General features: G+C 48.2%; 1 pseudogene; it reads right to left on the bottom strand.

The window, feature by feature from the left end:
• Window positions 1-3,956: 3,956 nt before the first annotated feature.
• On the bottom strand, window positions 3,957-22,007 carry LOC118663231 (annotated as a pseudogene).
• Window positions 22,008-22,910: the final 903 nt, after the last annotated feature.

A 22,910-nucleotide genomic window follows, 5' to 3' on the forward strand; every position in this document is an offset into this window, starting at 1 on the left:
ACAGAGTGCCAGGCCGAGCTGGCATCTGGGAGCCCGTGAGCATCACAAACCTTGTGGGGCTTGCCCTCTACCCGGGCTAGACCCACGCTCATCACGAAATCACACAAGTGTGTAATTAGGGAGCTGTAATGGGGACCACCCGTGGCCTGCAGGTCGGGGGAGGCTTGTCTGAGGACCTGAAGGAGGGTGCCAGGTGAAGGGAGCTGGAGTGGAAGAGGGAAGCGGAGAATGTTCACACTGTGCCCCGCTGTAATGACAAAAACATGGGAACACCCCAAAGGCCCGTCCACAGCGAGGGGGCAAACAACCTCTGGAATACTCACGCCACGGAATAGAACGCAGCAGTGAAATGGAATGAACTTCAGTAGCAAACAGCACCACCTCGATCTAAGGAACAGTGTGGAGTGAAAAAGTCGCACAAAACTACATGGGCCATGATGTAACTCATAGAATGTATAATAAAAGCAAAACCAAAAATATGCATGTTTAGACACATGTATTTGGGAGAAAATGGTTTAAATCAAGGGAAAGAGAAACTGAAGAAGAGTGGTTATCACAACTCAGGAGAGGGGAGGAGCATACAGGTACCTTCAGGTTACTGGTCATGTTCCAGTGCTTGGGTGGGATGGTGGTTTCATTTCATTTCATTATCTATACTAATAAAAGGGTAATATGCTGATTAGACCAGGAGACCTTCCGGACATCCTTCCAGACAAAGCCATGGTGACGGGGCCGAGGCAGAGGTGGTTAGGGGTGATCAGGCCAGGAGGGGAGGGCAGTTGGGGGTGAGCAGGCTGGGAGGGGGGCTCTTGGGGGAGAACAGGCCAGCAGTGGGGGGCAGTTGGGGGCAAGCAGGCCGGCAGGCAGGTGAGTGGTTAGGAGCCAGCGGTCCCGGATTGCGAGAGGGATGTCCCACTGCCGGTTTAGGCGTGATCCCCCGACATCCCCCAAGGGGTCCCAGATTGGAGAGAGTGCAGGCCAGGCTGAGGGACACCCCACCCCCGTGCACAAAATTTGTACACAGGACCACTAGTATTATAAATAAACTGATAACAAATAAGGAGAAAAGAGAGGGCAGGAGAGTGGAGGACAAGCGGCTAGAAAATCCGGTGAGAACTAGGTCACTATGGGACAGAGTGAGGCCTTTCCCCAGAGCCTGCTGTGGAGGGTTTTAAATGGAGGCAAGACAGGATCAAACTTTTATTTGGAAACAATAGTCTCAAAGTGTGGCCGGGAATCATCAGATCGATGTCACCAGGGAGCCGACTACACCTGCTGACTCTCAGACCCTCCCCACACCTACTGAGCTGGAATCGATCTTTTAACACGATTCCCAAGTGGCTGGGCTGCTGTGGCACCGGAAAGGGACCGCCAGAGTGGGTCTGCCTCGGGCACGTGTGTGTTGTGGGCTTCATGTGGGAAACACTTCACAACACGAGTCCAGGGGATTTTGAGGAGACAGTGAAAGAAAGGAAGGGCTTGGGGTAGAAGCAGCAGCAGGAGAGAACCTAGGGGTGCTCTGCGTTGGCCTAGAAACATTCTAGGGAAGAAGTGAGTCCAGGCGGGCTGCTCTGGCTCATTGAAAAGTCAGAGAGAAGGGGCCTAGGAGACTGGCTCAGGGGTGAGCCCGGGACGAGCTGCCGCTGCCCTTTGCTCCCCTGGTTGTGAGACCCTCAGAGTTGAGGAGAGAACAGGAAAGATGCATGCCTGAAATGAAGAAAGGCATGGTGTGCTCCAGAGAGAGCCCTCGCTGGGTCTTTGTCTTGAGGGGTCTTATCTGTTTTCTAAAGACGAGGATTTTAGGGGAGCCCTTAGGGGAGGATCTAATAGAATATTCATCAGCTTTATGCCCATGTGCCAAATGAGATTTATTCCCTTAACTTCATCTGTCCGTGGGTGTGGTTGGCACGAATGGCGTTTATTGGATTTCTGTTATCTGTCTCCCTGAGCAGGCTGATTTGAGCTACTTAGCCTCTGGTTGGGGAGAAGGGTAAACCATTTACTATTGTGTCCTTGGTTGGGGAAGATAGGCCTTCACTGGGCGGCTGTACACCGATTCTTCCGGCACACTGCGGAAACCAGAGTGTTTTGCTAAGACCCCTCCTGGCTCTCTGTGCTACTCAGGATAAACCATACAGCTCTACTCACTGAGACATGCCTGGAGCAGGTACTCTGAGAAGCCCTTTAATAAGCACCATTTCATTTCATCTTTACCGCAATATCGTGAGTAGGAAAGTAGGAAGTGATCTCATTTTACAGGCGAGAACACTAAAGCTCCGAGAAAAGAGCAGTCTGCTTGGTACCTGTGCTGCAAGTGGCAGCTGGGATTTGCATTTGAACCTGACTCTAGAACAGGGTGGGCAACCCCTGGCACGCCAGTAACTTTTGCTGGCACGTGAAACCCTCTCTTATAATCTTCCATTTACAATTTTTTTTCTTAATATGGACTTTTTTATTTTTCAGATAAATTCAGTGTAGGTGCATCTTAGGTAAATAAATAATTTTACATAACAAGTTATCTTAAAGACCATAGACATGGATTGACGAGAGAGGGGAAGAGCGATTTATATGCCTCTGCCTTAACTCTCCCTGCCTTCCTAGACTCTCCCATGCTCCCAGAGAGAATGTTCGAGAGGCCCCAGTGGAAGCGGCTGTACACCGATTCTTCCGGCACACTGTGGAAACCAGAGTGTTTTGCTAAGACCTCACACCCTGGCCAACCTGGATGACGTGCTGGTCCATTCAAGGTGACACACGTTCTTTGCTTTTCCTTCCACTGTGACAGGGAGTCTAATCTTCCTCCTGTTCTACCTGGGCTGGAAGAGCAACTTGTTTGCCTGATAGACTGCGGTGAACCTGACATTTCTGGACTTTGAGTCTAGGTCATAAGAAGCCTTGCCGCTTCCACATGCAGTCCACATGCAGTCCCTCCCTGGGCTGCCCAGCTGAGCGCGGCCCTCCCGCCGCCCCCACCAAGAGACCAGACACGTTAGCGAAGGCATGTTGGACCAGAACAGCAGCCGCCTGACCCCACCCCACATTCCTGACCTGCAGATATAATGTAATAGAACGGCTGTTAATTGAAGTCATTAAGTCTTGGGATAGGCGTTAAGCAGCAGTAGATAATAGGAGTGCTGGTTAATATCCCCCATCCCCGCCCCAATCACAGTGGAACCTCATTACTCCAACGTCTCCCACCTTGAACACTTCGCTTCTCAACCTGACAACCCTTTCATGCTGATGCCGTATGATCAGTCACCCATCTCTCAGGTGACAAACAAAGGAGAGAACCGCGAGTATGACTCAGTTTACCACTGCTAAAATCTCAGGATATGTGCTGTGAATATTTTTGTGTTTTTTTGCTTTTGCTGCTGCTTATAATTATTGTTAAGTTTTCACTTTGTACTGAACATTTCCTTTCCTTTTTGTTAAATTTTCATTTCATGTCCTTTTTGTTTTTACGTGTTTATTTATAGATTAAACAGTACAATAGGCATGTACTGTATATGTGAAAGGTTGAAACAGGGGGCCTGGAATGGAACGGATTCATTCGATTTACATTATTTTAATGGGAAAAAATTATTCAGTTTTCGAACAGAATTAAGTTCGAGAAATGGGGTTCTACTGTACTTTTGTTAAAATTGCCTGAAACTTCTGTGGGTACAGAAACCACAAGCTGATAAGCAGAGAAAAGGAAAGAGGACGAAGCAACTGAAAGCTTGGGGCCAGTTCCCCTCCCGCCATGGGCCTCTTCCCCAAACAGCTTCCCCCGGAGGCTGCTGGGAAGTTTGCTGCCTGGGTGTGCGTGGCAGTGACTCCTACCCCACATGCCTGGGCTGGCCTTCACAGACCCTCAGCTGCAAGCACTTGAACACATAAAGAAACAAGATGAAGACACAGAAAACCCCAGATCCCAGATGGGCAATGATGTGGGGAGACACCCTGCAAGGGGGACCTCAGTAGCCTGCAGGGGGGTATTCCAGGGCCTTCCCTGGGCTTGGGCAGTTGCCGGCTCTGTCAGCACTGGGCCTTGTGGGAAGCACTTGGGGTCATATACCTGCCAGCCCAGGCCAGAGACTTGGCTCTTCTGGTTGGCACCCTGCGTGTAGCCCATCTGCAGAGACAGGAGGAGTTGTCACAGTTGTTGGTCCCCAGCTTGGCGTCACAAATGTGTCCCTGGGTCCTGGGAGCCATCGTGCCCACCTGCTGGCACACTTGTTGGTGCCCATTTGCAGGCTGAGGATGCATGGCCCATGGGTGGCAGGCTATGGTTCTTGGGTCACGCAGATGTCTTCTCGTGCCATATGCTGTCTTCCTGACCGGCTGGCACACTTTTGGTGCCCATCTGGAGCCCAGTGACGCACTGGCCCGCCTTCATGGTGGCGTCATCGGAGTTCCATCGCTGCTTCTCCGAGTACTTGATGCCGATGTCCACGCCACTCTGCAGAGCCAGACGAGACACCTGCACCTGCTGCACGTTTCCACTCTCAAGGTCCTGAGCTTGAACAGGTCCACGGAGTTCGTGCCGGAGCTGACCGTGGTCTAGATGAAGTTGGAGAGGTTTACTAGCTGGTGCCAGGTTGCATGGAGCGGTTGATCGAGGGGGCTGAGCTGGGCGGGAGCTTACTCACGAGTGTGCATAGGATCATTCCATCCTTCAGACCCTTCCAGAAGTTGGGACCCACAGACAGGCCCGTGAGTCCCTCCATCCAGCTGCAGAGCTCCGCCTCCTCCTGCGGGTCCTGTTTGGACAGGAGCCAGTTCTTGACCTCGCCGAAAGCCCGTAGGAGAACCCCTTGTTGAACTGCATGGAGCTCAACTACAATGTGATGACTTGGCATGTGTGTGCATTGCGGAAGGATTTCCCCATCGAGTTAACACACCCATCACCTCACTTATTTACCTCTTTTGGGAGGGGGTACAAACACTGCAGTTCTGCTCTTAGCACATTTTAATTATACAATAGTGTTATCAACCAACTATACTAGTCACCATGTTGTACGTGAGATCCCCAGATCTTACCCATTTGACAACCGTAAGTAAGTCCTTTATTCAACTCTCCTCAATTACGCAGTTCGAGTGCGTCACCTGGTTCCTGCCAGGACCCTGGGTGACACAGGCTGGTCTTGAACTTCTCCACACCAGTACACAATGGGCCAGTATCTACAGAGTTGGAGGAGGAATGGAGAGAGATGCTTTTCAATGCATCACCCACACAGCATTATTCACATGTGAAGACGGGAGAGATACATTCTCAAATTCTAACACAGGAATTCTAACTCTCACATAATCCTTCCTTAAAAAAAAAAATCTAGTGTCATCATCTTCTGTGTATCGGAGAGTCATGTCCCTTGTCTAACCGTGCCAGTCAGTAGATGGTCTTCAAAGATAAGACAGGGTCCGATGATCCCTGATCTCCAGTCCTGACCCAGGCCTGGTGGAGAGCAGGAGCTTGTTATGTGTTGTTGGGATGAAGGATGTCATTGGGCAATTCAGCTCCTGAGATAGATGGGAAGCCTTCACCTGAGCGTGACCTGTGTCCAGTCCTGTGCAGGGCTCAGGCTGCATTGGGTCAAGGGAGGGCAAGTCAATGCATAAGGAAAAGGATTTTAAGACACAGGCAAATTATTCCGTCCCCACCTCGCACACGCATACAGAGTATATGTCACAGTAACAGCTACTACTGTTCAAGTTGGTCGCCAGGAGAAGGGATTTGCATGACCTCTTCTAGTCCTCCCAGCAGCCCTGCGAGGCACCATGATCAGCCCCATTCCCTGGTGAAGAAACCAAGGCTCAAGTGGTCACGGCTAGTGAGAGATGAAGCAGGAATGCGGGTGTGAATAAGCCAGACCTCAGCGCCTGTACGCTTGACCTCTGTCAGTATCCAGGAGAAAGCACGGAAGGTCGGACAGTGGCCAGGTCTGCGGGCAGAGCCCTGGGCAGGCACGCGCCCCTGAGTTTGCACCACCTAAAGGTGGGTCACTTCATTCACTCAGCACACAGCTCCCGAGGCTGGCCCTGCACCAGGCACGGAGGGTGTGGAGAAAACCCCCGCTCTCCAGTTGGTTTGCTCCCGGTGCAGCAGGGAGTCAGCGCCACCGATGTGCCACAATATGACAAAGGTCAGCAAGTATGTCTTCCTCCTTGTTCTGTTGTTTTCTTCTGCAAACCTCCTGGCAAGTGGTTGGGAAATCAAGGGTTGCAAACGCAAATGCTGACAGAGTAAGCATGGAATGCAGACAGTTTGGAGTCTGTGACCTGGGACAAGTTCTCTGAGCCTCAAATTCCTCATCTGTTAAGCGGGGATAACACATATAATACCAAGCTCATAGGTTAACACATAGACATGCCTAATTCATAGGATAACTCACATATATACCTAACTCATAGGATAATCCACATATATACCTAGCTTAGGGATAACCCACATCCATACCTAGCTCATGGGGTAACCTATATAGGTGTATGTGGTCCAGATTTTGCCCCTGGCCCTGTGGGCTCCAGAATAACTAAGGTCTCTGCTGATTCTGATCTTCTAGGATAACTGAGTAGAAGGGAGAGATGTCAAATTTATCAGACAGGCCTAGGATCAGTTGCACACAACACAAAATCCTATCTAATAAAAGACAAAAAGGGTAATTAACCGTACCTCCGCTATACTTCCCATTGGCTAATCAGGGTGATATGCAAATTAACTGCCAACCAAGATGGCGGCCGGCAGCCACGCAGCTGAAGTGATCAGGAGGCTTTTTTGCTCCAGTGATGGAGGAAGCCAAGGTTCCTTGCCTGCCGCTGCCCGACTCTGAGCTCTGAAAGCAACTAAGTTTCAATTATAGAAGCTAAACAAACCCCAGATACCTGCTTTCAGCCGGCTGCGGCCTCAGAGCTGGGAGCACCAGTGACGGCAACAATGTTTCAATTATAGAAGGTAAATAAATCCCAGAATAAAAAAAAAAGAAAAAAAGGAGAGGCTGGGAGCTTCAGCCCTTGCCAGCCTGAAAATGGCCCTCAGCCCCTCACCCAGACTGGCCAGGCACCCCAGTGGGGACCCCCACCCTGATCCGGGGCACCCTTCAGGGCAAACCAGCCGCCCCCCACCCATGCACCAGGCCTCTATCCTATATAACAAAAGGGTAATATGCAAACTGACCCTAACAGCAGAAAGACTGGGAATGACTGGTCAACATGACACACACTGACCACCAGGGGGCAGACACTCAATGCAGGAGCTTCCCATGGTGGTCAGTGCGCTCCCATATGGGGGAGCTCTGCTCAGCCACAAGCCAGGCTGATGGCTGCCAGTACAGTGGTGGTGGTGGGAGCCTCTCCTGCCTCCTCAGCAGTGCTAAGGATGTCTGACTGCAGCTTAGGTCTGCTCCCCACTGGCAAGTGGACATCCCCCGAGGGCTGCGGGGCTGCCAGAGGGATGTCTGATTGCCAGTTTAGGCCCAATCCCCCGGGGAGCAGGCCCAAGCCAGCAGGTGGTCATCCCCTGAAGGGTCACAGACTGCAAGAGGGCACAAGCCAGGCTGAGGGACCCCTCCCCACAAGTGCACAAATTTTTGTGCACTGGGCCTCCAGTCCTATATAATAAAACCCTAATATACAAATTGACCGCATGGCAGAACTGTGATGCACACTGACCACCAGGGGGCGGATGCTCAAAGCAAGAGCTGTCCCCTGTTGGTCAGTGCGCTCCCACAGGGTGAGCACTGCTCAGCCAGAAGCCCGGGTCATGGCTGGCAGTGCAGTGGCAGTGGCGGGGACCTCTCCCACCTCCACTGCAGGCGGGCAGTAAGGAGCGAGGGGTCCCGGACTGCGAGAGCCCCAGACTATGAGAGGCATGTCTGATTGCCGGCTTAGGCCTGATCCCACCCCCAACCCCACCCCGTGCACGAATCTTGTGCACTGGGCCTCTAGTCCTAAAATAATAGTAGCAAAAAAAGAAGAAGAAGAAGAAGAAGAAGAAGAAGAAGAAGAAGAAGAAGAAGAAGAAGAAGAAGGAGAAAGAAGTTTATTTCTCTGTCATGCAAAAGAAGTCCAGAGGTGGGCAATGTATGGCTGGTATAGCAACTCCATAAATATGGTTCCTTCCATCTCTCTGCTCTGCCATTCCTCATATATGTCCCTTACCCTCACTGCACAGTATGGCTGCTGGAGCACTGGCCATCACAGCAACTTCCCAGAGAGCAGAGTAGAAGAAGAAGAGCTTTCTCCTCCCCCCATCCCCCTCCTCCTCCTCCTCCTCTTCCTTTTTAGCTTTTTTCTTTTAAAGATACTTCCCAATTTCCTCACAACAAATTCCACTTATATAGTCACATGGCCACACCTAATTACGAAGGAGACTGGAAAATGCCTTGAGGCTGGAAAGCAAGGGAGCTAGCTTTTTTTTTTTTTTTTTTCTTTTTAGCTAGATAGAGGAAGTGGATAGTAGACATTGGAAGTCAACTAGCCATTTCTGCCACATCAAAGATGTGGCTTGTGAGAAGGGTGTGTGGATGGTGGAGGGATGTCACAGGCAGCCAGACTCTGCCATTCACCTCTCTTCTGCCTCAAAACTTTCTGACTAAGAAATGAAGAGAACAAGACAGAAAGATGCCATCTGAATATAACAATGATAGCAACAACTTCCTAAGGACCTGTCTATTCCGGGCCCTGAGCTGAGCCATGGGTGAATGTTATCTTCGATTTCCATCTTCCGGCCTCCTGCGTGAGTGAGCCACTGCAGTGGTGGGGAGGGTCATGTCCTGCCTGTGCCAGCTGTTCCCCGATAGGTAACCAACCAGCCCTTCCATTTTCAGTCCTGCCTCGAACTCAGTCTTGGGAGGTTCCTGGCCTCTCCAATCCCTGAGTCTTTCTAAGGATCTTACATTGTGGATCTGATGGCTCCCCTTGAACATTCAGGTTTCAATTTATTGGGTTTCTTTCTTTAAAAACAAAAAAAATGTATTGATTTCAGAGAGAAAGGGAGAGGGAGGAGAGACAGAAACATCAATGATGAGAGAGAATCATTTATCGGCTGCCACCTGCAGGTCCCACTGGGGATTCAACCTGCAGCCTGAGCATGTGCCCTGACCGGAATCGAACCAGGAATCGAACCATGACCTCCTGGTTCATAGGTCAATGCTCAACCACTGAGCAACACTGGCTGGGCAATTTCTTGTTTGTTTGTTTTTTTAATTTTATTTTCTTGTTTAAAGTATTACAAATAGTAGTACATATGTCTCCTTTTTTTCCCCATTGACCTTCCCCTGGCCGCCCTCCTCCCCCACACACACATGCCCTTACCTCCCCCCCGCAGTGTCTTGTGTCCATTGGTTATGCTTATATGCATGCATATAAGTCCTTCGATTGATCTCTTACCCCCTCCAACACTCCCCAGCCTTCCCGCTGTAATTTGACAGTCTGTTCGATGCTTCTCTGCCTCTGTATCTATCTTTTTGCTCATCAGGTTATAATGTTCTTTATTATCCATAAATGAGTGAGATCATGTGGTGTTTTTCTTTCACTTCCTGGCTTATTTCACTTAGCATAATGCTCTCCAGTTCCATCCATGCTGTTGCAAATGGTAAGAATTCCTTCTTTTTTTATAGAAGCATAGTATTCCATTGTGTAGATGTACCATAGTTTTCTAATCCACTCATCTGCTGATGGGCACTTAGGCTGTTTCCAAATCTTAGCTATTGTAAATTGTGCTGCTATGAACATAGGGGTGCATATATCCTTTCTGATTGGTGTTTCTGTTTTCTTGGGATATATTCCTAGATGTGGTATTACTGGGTCAAATGGGAGTTCCATTTTTAACTTTTTGAGGAAACACCATACTGTTTCCCACAGTGGCTGCACCAGTTTGCATTCCCACCAGCAGTGAAGGAGGGTTCCTTTTTCTCCGCATCCTTGCCAGCACTTGTCATTTGTTGATTTGTTGATGATAGCCATTCTGACAGGTGTGAGGTGGTACCTCATTGTTGTTTTGATTGGCATCTCTCGCATGATTAGTGACTTTGAGCATGTTTTCATATGTCTCTTGGCCTTCCTTATGTCCTCTTTCAGAAAGTGTCTACTTAGGTCCTTTGCCCATTTTTTTATTGGGTTGTTTATCTTCCTTTTGTTAAGTTGTATGAGTTCCCTGTAAAAGTTGGAGATTAAACCCTTATCGGAGATAACAGTGGCAAATATGTTTTCCCATGCAGTGGGCTTTCTTGTTGTTTTGTTGATGGTTTCTTTTGCTGTGCAGAAGCTTTTAATTTTGATGTAGACTCATTTATTTTCTCTTTAGTCTCTCTTGCCCTAGGATCTGTGACTGTAATGATATTGCTATGACATACGTCTGCAATTTTGCTGCCTGTGGAGTCTTGTAGGGTTTTTATGGTTTCCTTTCTTACATTCAAGTCCTTTAAGCCATTTTGAGTTTGTTTTTGTGTATGGTATAAGTTGGTGATCTAGTTTCTTTTTTTGCATGTATCTGACCAAATTTCCCAGCACCATTTATTAAAGAGGCTGCTTTGACTCCATTGTATGCTCTTGCCTCCTTTGTCAAATATTAATTGAGTATAATGGCTTGGGTCATTTTCTGGGTCCTCTATTCTGTTCCATTGGTCTATATGTCTGTTCTTGTGCCAGTACCAGGTAGTTTTGAGAACTGTGGCTTGGTAATATAGTTTGATGTCTGGTATTGAATTTCTTGGGTTTTTTAAATCAGTCCCCATTCACCATCTGCTTTCCAGCTTTCAGAATTTGGTTGACTACTTTTATATGCTGTTATTTCTTCACATATTCTCTTTGTCCCGGTAGATAGATGTGCATGTTAAAAAATGCCTTTATATCATTTTATTGGAATCTCAGAGAACAGTGGAGATAAATAAGTGTGTTTGGGCCATGTTAAACAAGCAGCCTCCCACCTGGGTTCTTGACGGGGGGGGGGGGGGGGGGGAGGGGGGCGGTTGGGGGAGCCCTCAGCGTTTATGTGGATTGTACGGCATTCCCATCCTGACCCCTCCTTCCTCACCATCTCAGGAGCCCCTGGGACCCTCAGCACACGGGCTGTGCCTCCCTCTGGGAGCCCAGGCATGTTTCTCTCCCGCCTCCTCGGCCCAGCCCTGCCTCAGGGTTCTTTGCACCCAGACAGGACTGGGCAGGCCTGTGGCAGGTGAATATGAGTTCCTGGTGAGGATCATTCCTGAGAAGTCAGGTCTCCTGTGTGGGGCCTTGAGTTAAAATTTCAAGTTGAGGATGAGAGCCAGACATTTCTAACTTGGAATATCAGAGTCAATTTCTCTGCATGGGGCTATTCAACCGTGTTTACAATGGAGTCCAAAGTCAACACGCAAGGGCAAAGCCTCATGGGGTTGGTCGCTCTTGTCCTTGCAAACCCCTCCAGCAGGTTGGGCACAGACACACGGCCGCTCGGTGAAAGCGACACAGCCAGCATCTCCTCCCGTGTCTTGGTCAGGTGCCTGCAGGAGATCCTGACGCTGAGAAGCCGTGCTGTGCGAACTATGTGCTTCTTCAGATCCCGGATCCCGGTCCTCAGTGGGCTGGGCGCTCACGATGCTCAGGGGAGAGGCACATGGTCCCGTTTCCAGGCTGCCTGCCCTCCCGGGGTGGGGGGGTGGGGGTGAGGAGCTTGCTGGGGTGCAGGACTTCCCATGACAAAACTGTTGTGGGCGGCGGGAGCAGCTCCAGGGGTTCAGCAACCTCGGTTCTCGAGTTCTGGCTGGGAAAGAATTCAGGGCCAAGACTCAAACTTTAAGAGAACTTTTATTTAGAAAATCACAGAAGAGGATGAAGTAATTCATAGAAGAAATGGACTTAGGAAAGAAGTGGCAGAGGCAAAGGAAGGGCCCTTGGAGCTTCGAAGTGAGGAAGGTAAAGGTGACTCCCCTGGGGGGATGAGAAGGGGAATGGAAAGGTGCTGGGCCCTCTGTCCTAAGGGTTTTTAAGGCGGAGATTTTAGGAGAGGGCCCAGGGGAAGATCTTAATAGAATACTCTGCCACTTCCCAGGTGTGTCCTTTCGAGTTTAAGTCTCCACTGATTGGTTGGCCGGTGCCAGGGCAGAGGGTCATTAGCCAATGTGGCTGGTCCTGAGTCAGCCTTGGGCTTGCTTGTCTGGTTTTGCTGCTTTTCTGGGCTTGGAGCTGAAATACTACTGAGGCCTAGGTGTTATCTCTAGGGAGGAAAAGTTAGGGGGTCCATGACCAGCTAGGGGGGAAAGGGCATCCTGGGGGTGAGGTCTCACCTTACCATTGTCCTTTGCTAGGCACCCAGGGCTTTCTTGCCTGCTCATGTCTGTCTAACTGCCTTTCCACAAAGCCAGGATAGTTCCCGTCAAACCAGGCTGGTCACCCTAGGAGAGGGCCTGTCACAACAGGCTGGCTTCTAACATACCCTCCTGGGCATATCCATGTTGCAAAGGCAGCTTAAAATGATATTTCTGTGCTGTTTAACCCCTACCCTACCACCCCCACCTCGCTTAGCAAGGTGCCTGGGCCTGAACCCCAGCTCCAACACCCACCAGCCGGAAGGAAGTCACTTCACCTCCTTCTGCCTCTGTTTCCTTATCTATAAAATGGGAGGACGAATAAGAAGTTGTACCCCATAGGTTTATTGTAAGAACCGAGTGAGTTAACAGATGTAAAGTACTTAGAATATATTCAGGCTATGATCCCTTACCTAAAACCCCGATGTCTTGGGATCCCTCATGAGCTGTGGGATTTTGAGAGTTTGGGGGTTTTAGAAAGCAAATGCCATAGCCTATATAATAAAAGGCTAATATGCAAATCAACCAAACGGTGGAATAGCTGGTCACTATGATACGCACTGACCACCAGGGGGCAGACGCGCAATGCAGGAGCTGCCCCCTGGTGGTCAGTGCACTCCCACAGGGGGCATGCTGCTCAGCCAGAAGCCAGGCTCACATCTGGCGAGCGCAGCAGCAGTGGTGGGAGCCTCTCCTGCCTCCGCAACAACGCTATGGATGTCCGACTGCTGGCTTAGACCCGCTCCCCGTGGACATCCCCTGAGGGCTCCTGGACTGCAAGAGGGTGCAGGCCGGGCTGAGGGCCGCCCCACCCACCAAGTGCATGAATTTCGTGCATTGGGCCTCTAGTGTTAAATAACAGCAGTGAGGACTGGGTTAGCCTCCCAGTAACTAGACTCATTCATATTTATGCAGAGATTAATGTCTGAATATTCATACATCTGTTCAAGTTAGGTTTTGGCCACCAAAGGAGTTCCAGTGCTAAACTGAGATTATTTTGTCCAGAATGTTTTGGCCTCAAGTGCGGGGCAGTGTGTGGACGTGTGTGAGGGTTGGCTGTTTGTTGGGGGCCAGATGTAAGCTGGCAAGGTCCTTGCACCTGTAGGGGCTAGCAAGGCTGGGACCCTTACCCACACAATTTCTCCAGACTTGTTTGGATGGCGGTTATCAGTACAATGAGAGCAACATTTGTAGAATGAGAACAGCCTTTCATAGCTTACCAAGAAGTCTGTAACTATTTACTGAGATATGCTGTACTGAGAACTTGTCCTTCTGCTGTGTCTCTCCCTTAGAGATTAAGAGGAACAAAGAATACATTCCTCTTGACAGACCTCCTATTCAGTGTGTTGTGTATAAATAGGATTGTATAGCTAATAAACTCGCTTCAGTTCATCGAGCGAACTGGGGTCCTCCCGACCCCGCTTTCCTGTCTTTCTTTCTTTTCTCAATTCCCACCTCCCTGCCTCAGCCCGGCTCAACGCTGTCAGGCTGGCCCTGACAGCTGTTATTGTCATTTCTTGCACAGGGATTCACTCCTGGGAGAGTTACGTTTGTTGAAGCTGCGGGCGGTAAACAAGGGAGGGTTAGGACAGAAGCAGCAGCAGGAGAGTCTAGGCGGGGCTGCTTTGGCTCACTGGGAAGTCAGAGAAAAGGGGGCCTTGGAGACAGGTTCAGGGGGTGAGCCCGGGACGAGCTGCTGCTGCCCATTGCTCCCCTGGTTGCACATCTTGTGGGGACCCCTAGAGTTTAGGAGATGCAGGCCTGGGTGTGCTTCTGGGAGGTAGAAGCACCTGGAATCATTTCTTTTTTTTTTTTAAAAAAATATGTTTTTATTATTGATTTTAGAAAGAGAAGAAGGGGGGAACATCTATGTGAGAGGGTCACATTGATTGGCTGCCTCCTGCACACCCCCTCCTGGGGATCGAGTGCTGACCTGGAATCGAGCTGGTGACCTCTCGGTGCAAGGGACAGAGCTCAACCAACCGGGCCACGCTGGCCAGGGCTGGAATCACTTCTTAAGGACAACTCAGAACTTTGGTGCCCAAGGCCCCTGTGGTTTCGGGGAATTCTCTTTCAGCACCAACAGCTCTGAACAGCCTTTGAAGACTAAGGAGACAGTCTCCTGTCTTTCTCTGCACAGGCCTTTCAGTTTAGTGACATCTTCCTGTCCCTTTCGATGTGGTGCTGGTGGGGGAGGGATGCAGGTGGGGGAGGTCATGGCTGGGAGTGGTTGGGAGAGGGGTGATTGCAAAACCAAGAGTTCCTCCTAGTACCAGCTGGGGAGCCAGCAGCCCCCAGTGGGTGAGTGGGACATAAGCTCTGGAGAAGGTTGAGCAAGCCCTGTTCCTGGTAAAGTTGGTATGGGTTCCAGGTAGTGGTCTGGGTGTGTAGTGGTCAAGCGGAATGAAGTTAACTAGAAGAGGACGTTCTGCCAAGAAAAGGCGGGAGCCTGCAAGCAGGCCGCGTCAGAACAAAGTCTTGCACGCAAGACTTATTGTTCAGAGGCAGAACTTTCCTTGAGGTGATAAACAGTCCATGAGAGCATGGAAAGCCAGGGAGGGTGCACTGCTGCAGGTGGAAATAGTCTTTGTATAACATAGGAAATTAATAGTGTAATGTATAACTTAGCCTTGATGAGCTCATAAGCATGCTTATTAATCATTGTCACTTGCTGTACTCTATTGTTGTTTGCTGTGCTCACTTCAATAAAAGCCAGAAGGCATCAGAGGGTCTTTGCTGCATGCCTGAGCGAGCGGTAGCCCTCTGCTCTACTTCATCCTACACGCCAAGCTTGCCTCAGTGTCTCTGTTCACAAAGAACATCAACAAATGGCGCCCGAACAGGGACCCGAAGGTAAGAAATTGGGAACGGGTAGGACCGAAAGGGATTTGCCAGCGCAGAGTACACGGAACTTTCGGCAATAGAGACAGAGTCATGGGGAATAGCCCGTCAATGCAGAGTCAATATATAGCTGTCTTGAGATCGTTGTTAAAGAGCTCAGGGGTAAAAGTGAAGGATGAGGCTTTTAAATTGCAACCCCCTGAGCCGCTCCCGGTAGAGGTCACTGAACCGAGGGAGTCAAGAAAAGGACAGAAAACTAGCGGGCAAAATGAAGTAGGCGGTTATGAAAGAATAACCTCAGTCAGCGATTCAGAGCTGGATGATTCATCTTCTGCTGGTTCGGAAGATGATCGTTGCCCTCGCCTAAGTTAAGGAAAAGACGGGTGACGAGAAGGGACACAGAGATGAAGGAGCTTTTAGGGAGTTTAAAAGAATTATTACTTACAGTAGTAGAAGAAAAGAAAGAGAATAAAAGTCCTCAGGAGTTGGCTGTGCCACCGCCAAAAAGTGAAAGTAAAACGGCACTAGCCATTAATCCAGCGTTAGCGGCTGAGCCTCCACTCAGGACACAAAGAGCTGCTAATGCTCAATACCCTCAAGGGTTATATATATTATTAATTATAATATTATTATATATAATTATGTTATTAATTTTTATATGTTAATTAATATATAATTAATTTATACAGGTTATAAATTAATTCCATATAACTAGAATGCTATAGCTAAGGCAGTATTAGCTCCAGGGCAGTATCTGCAATGTAAATCCTGGTGGTGGGAAGAAGCCAGGAGAGTGGCGATGATTAACGCCCAACAAAATCCACCTGGATGCAATTTTGACCAGTTAACAGGAACTGGGACACATAGTAGCTTACAGCAACAGGTGCTGTTAGAGGATGCTGTTATGGCACAGATTAAAGCTTGTTGCTTAGAGGCTTAGTCAAAAATGGAGGAGGCCGGCACCCCGGCCCAATCATTTTCTAAAGTTATACTAATAATACTAATACAATAATAATAATTAATATAATAATAATATTAAAATCTTATATAAATAATTAATAATAATAATAATTTTCTTGCTGATGCATTAAAAACTGCAATTCCCATCCTGTTAAATGCTATGGATGTGGGAAAGTGGGACATATGAAAAAGGATTGTCTGAAGGCAAGGGTCCCACAAGGGAAGGCTAAACATGCTCCCAGAGTTATTGATGCAGATTATAAAGGAGAAATATTAGTTATAATGTCTGCTTCTAGTATCTACACTAATAAAAGAGAAACATGGTAATTGGCGTACAACCGCTACCCTTCCCAATGGCTAATCAGCGAGATATGCAAATTAACTGCCAGCCAAGATGGCGGCCGGCAGCCAGGCAGCTTAAAACTAACATGAGGCTTGCTTGCTTCAGCGACGGAGGACTCCAATGTTCCCCGCTGGCCGCTGCAGGCCTCTGAGCCTGCAGTTTCAAACATTGTAACAAATATAGATGCTAAACAAAACCCCAGAAACCAGCTTTCAGCTGGCTGGGATCTCAGAGCTGGAGTTGATACAGAGTTTCGAGAACCGAAACAAACCAGATACCTGCTTTCAGGAGCGGAGGCCTAAGAGCTGGAGCCTCAGAGCTAAAGCTGGCCCAGAATAAAAAAGAAAAAAAGAAAAAAAGGAGCAGTTGGGAGCTTCAGTCCCAGCCTGAAAACAGCCCTCAGCCCCTCACCCAGACTGGCCAGGCACCCCAGTGGGGACCCCCACCCTGATCCAGGACACCCTTCAGGGCAAATCAGCCAGCCCCCACCCGTGCACCAGGCCTCTATTCTATATAGTAAAAGGGTAATATGCCTCCCAGCACTGGGATCAGCGGAGCTGAGAGGCCTCCCGGCACCGGGATCGGTGTGACAGGGGCAGCGCCCAAACCCCCTGATTGCCCTGCGGCTCTGTGTGTGACAGGGGGCGGGGCCACAACCTCCCTATCGGCCCTGCTCTGTTGGTGACAGGTGAAGGCATCCCAACCCCCTGATTGGCCCTGCTCTGTGCGTGACAGGGGGCGGTGCCCCAACCCCCCAATTGGCCCTACCTTGAGCGTGACTGAGCGTGGCATCGCAACCTCCCAATCCGCCCTGCTCTGTGCGTGACAGGGGGCGGTGCCCCAACCCCCCAATTGGCCCTACCCTGAGCGTGACTGAGGGTGGCATCGCAACCTCCCAATCCGCCCTGCTCTGTGCATGAAAGGGGGCGGCGCCCCAACTCCCCAATCGGCCCTGCTCTGAGCCCAACCAGGGGCTGCACCTAGGGATTGGGCCTGCCCTCTGCCACCCGGGAGCAGGCCTAAGCCAGCAGGTCGTTATCTCCCGAGGGGTCCCAGACTGTGAGAGGGCACAGGCCGGGCTGAGCCCCCCCCCCCCCCCCCGAGTGCACAAATTTTTGTGCACCGGGCCTCTAGTTATAAATATAAAGGCTGGAGAAAAAAATAGCACAGTTATTATTACTTCCCTATAAACAAATAGGGCATACGGCACCAGTTAAGCGAACTGGGGGATTTAGTAGGAAAAAAGGTTTTTTAGCATACAGTCTTAGGAGGCCAAAGACCTCAATTTTTACAGTAATGTTCCTGGAGGGAATAAAAATTATCAGCCTGGTAGATTCTGGGGCTGATGTAGCTACAGTTTTTACTTTGCACTGGCCTCAATCTTGGCCGGTGCACAAGGTGAATACAACTTTTACAGGTTGTAAACCTCACTGAAATTTTACAAAGCTCGAATGTACTTAAATGTCAGGGGCCTAAAGGACAAAAGGGCAAAATACAGCCATATATTGCCTCCATTGCACTATCTTTATGGGGAAGAGATCTTTTACAACAATAGGGGGCTACAATTACTATATCTTCTTTACAGAAAAGTCATAGACAAATGATTTGTCAAGCTGGTGCTGGCGTCACTGGCGCCAGTTTACAGGATCAAAATTTATAGAGGGGGCCACTTCAAAGCGCTTCACCCTACCATTAAAATGAAAAACAACTAAACCAGTATAGGAAGAGCAACAGCCCCTAACAAGAGAGAAGTTGGAAGTGCTCCAAATTATTATCAAAAAAACAAATACAACTAGGGCGTATAGAAGCCAGCTCTAGTCCGTGGAATTCTCCTGTCTTTGTTATAAAGAAAAAATCAGGTAAATGGGGGAATGTTAACTGATTTAAGACGGATTAATGAGATTATTGAGCCTATGGGACCTTTACAACCTGGAATTCCAAATCCAGCATTAAAGCCTTTGCTGTAATAGGCAAACCCCGAGCCATTAAAACTAACAATGGCTCAGCATATTTATCAAGTAAGTGTCAACATTTTTTTCAACAGTTTAATATTAAACATATTACAGGAATTCTTGAAAACAGTACAGGTCAAGCAATTATTGAGTGAAAAAACCGAACCCTTAAGAAAATGCTGCAAAAACAAAAAGGGGGAGAGGAGCTGGTATCAGGCCAGACTCCCCGACGAAGATTATTAAGAGCTCTATTTACTCTAAATTCTTTATATTTGAATACAGATGCAGTGTCAGCTACTGAAATACATTGGGGACATAAAAAGGAGGTCCCGGTAGAACAGCCTGTCATGTACGAAGATGTCACTACTAATCAGTGGTGCCCGGCTACCGTTTTAAGGTGGGGTCGAGGCTATGCTTATGTTTCCACAGGAACTAAGAAGTCCTGGGTTCCTGATAAAAGAATAAAGTTGCGGCATGGCGAGCAAGAGGAAGCGGGACGAGGAAGGACTGGAAGACCGGTTTGCGCAGCTAACCATGCAGGGACGACAATTCGCGTGCTGTTGCCTCGCACCCGAAACACTCCTCCACCCACGTGGGAACAGGTGAAGCGTCTATGCCAGGAAGGAGAACATCTTGTGACTGGCCATGGAAGGCCCTATAACTAATGACTCTAATTGGATGCCTGGACTTTCTTTTGAAGATTGTGGGCCTTTGAAACCAGTTGCCAGAATACCCGTGTGTCTGGGCCGAGGGAATATCTTGTTTTAATTGTACTTTGTTAACCTGTGTAAATAACTCTGTACCTTTTAATCACAGTAGAGAGAGCTTGTATCTATTGCGAGCCAGAACAGAAGTATGGTTACCTGTACAGATAGGTCGACGATGGCAGGAAAGTTCTCTAGCTAGAGCTCTCCAAGCCATTGCGGAAGGAATATTGAAGAGGTCAAAAAGGTTTATTGGCATGCTGATCGCTGTAATTCTTGGATTAATTGCTATAACAGCAACTGCAGCCACAGCTGGGGTGGCATTGCAGCGATCAGTCCAAACTGCCGCTTTTGTTCAAGATTGGCATAGAGATTCAGAACAGTTATGGAGTTCTCAACGGCAAATTGATAGTGAAATCAATGAACAATTAGCCGATCTTGAACAATCAGTAGCTTATTAGGGGACCACACTGTGAGCCTGCAAAGGCGATTACAGTTAAAGTGCGTGCTTTCGGAGCCCTCCAGGAAAGGCACGGTGGCTGCTGGAGTTCAGGAGTCAGAGTGGCTATGAGAGGGGAGGAGGCAGCCCAGGCACAGCGAAAGGGCTCATCTCCCATCTCAAACCTGCGTCCACACCTCAGACCTCCCTCCAGCCCTCCCACAGGGACCGTCCTGGTGCAGTGACCTCATCATGGGATTATCTTGCAAGTACATTTCTTTCAGGATTTGATTGTCTGGGAGGGGAAATTGGTTCCTGTTTTTTTTGTGTGTGCTTTTTTTTTCAGCTGAATTTTGCAATCAAGGACATGGGCCCTTTCCCAAGAGGGAGAATGAGGAGGAGGACTAGGGCCAGCCTTGCCCTGCAGGCACACAGGTGTGCCTTGGGGAGGGAGCCTTAGGTTGCCTGTTGGGCATTTCTAAGAACTGTGGAACCCAAGAGAAGGTATGGCCTCCCTGCTCCTTTGCTGTTTACCCCTTCACCATTGGGGTACCCCTTCTTCTTCTTCTTTTTTTTCTTTTTTTAAGAATAGAAAACCAACATCACTGGGCAGCCCCCTGCTGGGTCCCTCAACAGGGAGATGCTAGGAGAAGGCCTGAGGGAGCGATAAAGAGTCCTGACCATGAACTCTTGCTGCTCAAGCCAGATAAAGGGCAAGGAGGAGCCCAGATCCCGGGCCCCACAGATCTGCCCAGCTGACCTGTCCACCAGCTTCAGGCCCCTTCAAGGAAGCAGCAAAAGCACCTGAGGTACCAGATGTAGGGCTCAAACCCTCCACTTCTCAGGCAGAAGCGCAGAGCTTTGAGTTCCCTCTCAATTGTGTCCTCATCTATGATAGGGAAGTAAACTCACAGGGCTATTGTGAAAGTCAAGTGAGATTAACATGTACTTGGCCCCGGAGCCCATGTCTCCAATAAATGATGTTGTATATTTGCATTGTTGTCTTGGGTCTCTATTTTTATTTTATTTTATTTTTATTAGTAGAGGCCTGGTGCACGAATTCATGCACCAATGGGGTCCCTCAGCCTGGCCTGTGGAATCAGGCTGAAACCAGCTCTCTGACATCCCAAGGGGTCCTGGATTGCGAGAGGGCAGAGGCCAGGCTGAGGGACCCCACTGGTGCATGACTGGAGAGGGGACCAGAGAGGTTGGCCAGCTGGGGAGGGACCACGGGAGGACTCCAGGGCATGTCTGGCCCTTCTCACTCAGTCTGCCCCCTGGTGGTCAGTGCACATCATAGCGAGCAGTTGAGCAGCCTTAGCATATCATTAGCATATTGGGCTTTGATTAGTTGAACAGATGACCGGACAACTGGATACTTAGCATATTAGGCTTTTTAAAAAAAATTTATTTTTTATTTTTTAAATTGTTTTGTTTTGTTTTTGTTTTTTAATATATTTTATTGACTTTTTACAGAGAGGAAGGGAGAGGAATAGAGAGTTAGAAACATCAATGAGAGAGAAACATCCATCAGCTGCCTCCTGCACACCCCCTACTGGGGATGTGCCTGCAACCCAGGTACATGCCCTTGACCAGAATCGAACCTGAGACCCTTCAGTCCGCAGGCTGACACTCTATCCACTGAGCCAAACCGGTTAGGGCTAGGCTTTTATTATATAGGATTATTTTGTTAGTTGTCACCCAAGGATATTTTTCCATTGATTTTTACAGAAAGTGGAAGGGGTGGGGAGGACACATTGATTGGCTACCTTCCCGCACACACCTACAACCGAGGTACATGCCCTTGACCAGAATTGAACTTGGGACCCTTCATTTGCTCTAACCACTGAGCCAAACCAGTTAGGGCTCTATTCTTTTTAAAAAATTATTCTAACAACTTTAGTGAGATAAAATTCACATGCCATATGAGTTATCCATCTAAAGAGTGATTTTTCAACTGGTATGCTGCAGGAGTTTTTAAAACATGCAATACCTGACTATTTAGTCAGAGGCCCTGATCTCTTTTCCTTTAGATTGTCAAATTTTAAAAAAGACAACAGCTAACACAACAATAGCATCCAGTGTGAACGCCCTGTCTTGAACCATATATATAGGTCATAATAGAATTGCATCTTATTGCTCATGTTGCATAATAAGGTTATGTCTGATTGGTTAATTCTTGGAACCCCCCCCAAAAAACACCCCTTTATATATTAGTATATAGGCTCCTGATTTTTAAAAATTGATTTCAGAGAGGAAGAGAGAGGGTGAGAAAGATAGAAACAACAATGATGAGAGAGAATCATGGATTGGCTGCCTCCTGCACACCCCCCACAGGGAATCAAACTGCAACCTCTTGGTTCATAGGTCAGTGCTCAACCACTGAGCCATACTTGCCAGGCTAGGCACCTGATTTTTAAAAAACTCACTTTGGAGCAAAAAGGGTAGGTAATTACTATTATTATTTTTAAAATAAATCAATCAAAATTATACCTACTCTTTTGTCATATCGGCAAAACATACATTATTTTGGTGTGCCGCAGAATTTTAGTAATTAGTTTATGTGTGCCATGAGATGAAAAAGGTTGAAAATCCCTCATCTAAAGTATACAAGTTTTTACTAGGTTTATCAATTTTGGAACTTTCTCATCATCCCCCCAAAAACATCTGTACCCATTAGTAGTCATTCACTGGCCTCTCGCCAATCTCCCCTGCCCAGCACATGGTGATTGCCTATTCACTTCTGTCTCTATGGACTTGCCTATTCTGGACAATCCATGGAATGGAATAAAATCAAATTGGAAATCATACAAAGTCGTTTGTAACTGGCTCGTTTCACTTTATATGATTTCAAAGTCCATCCATGTTGTGGCAGGAATTAGTACTTATTCCTTTTTATTGCCAAGTGATATTACATTGTGTTGACACACCACTTTTAATATATTCGTTCATCAATCGGTGGGCATTTGGGTTGTTTCCACCTTTTGGTTCTTATGAATAAGCTGCTGTGAACATTTGTGTATAGACATATATTTTGGTTTTTCTTGGGTCTATGTCTAGGAGCGGAACTGCTGGATCACATGGGAACTCTAATTTTAGCCTTTGAGGAACTGCCAGACTGTTTTCCAAAGCCTCTGCACCACTTTACCATCCCATCAGCAATGCATGAGGGCTCCCATTTCTCCACATCCTCACCAGCACTTGGGGTTGTCTGCAGAGTATTTCACTACAGTTTTGAGTTGCATTGCCTTGATGTCTAATGTCATCTTTTTCAATGGAATCACTTTATATCCAGGAACAGATAAATGCTGGGACACCCAATTCCCAATATGAAAACATTAATTTGTCCCAAAGAAAGAAGAGAACCTCACATTTCGTAAAGTGACTTTTCCACAAGCAAATTAACTATTT

Source organism: Myotis myotis, unplaced genomic scaffold, assembly GCF_014108235.1.
Source record: "Myotis myotis isolate mMyoMyo1 unplaced genomic scaffold, mMyoMyo1.p scaffold_m19_p_9, whole genome shotgun sequence".
Lineage (NCBI taxonomy): Eukaryota > Metazoa > Chordata > Mammalia > Chiroptera > Vespertilionidae > Myotis > Myotis myotis.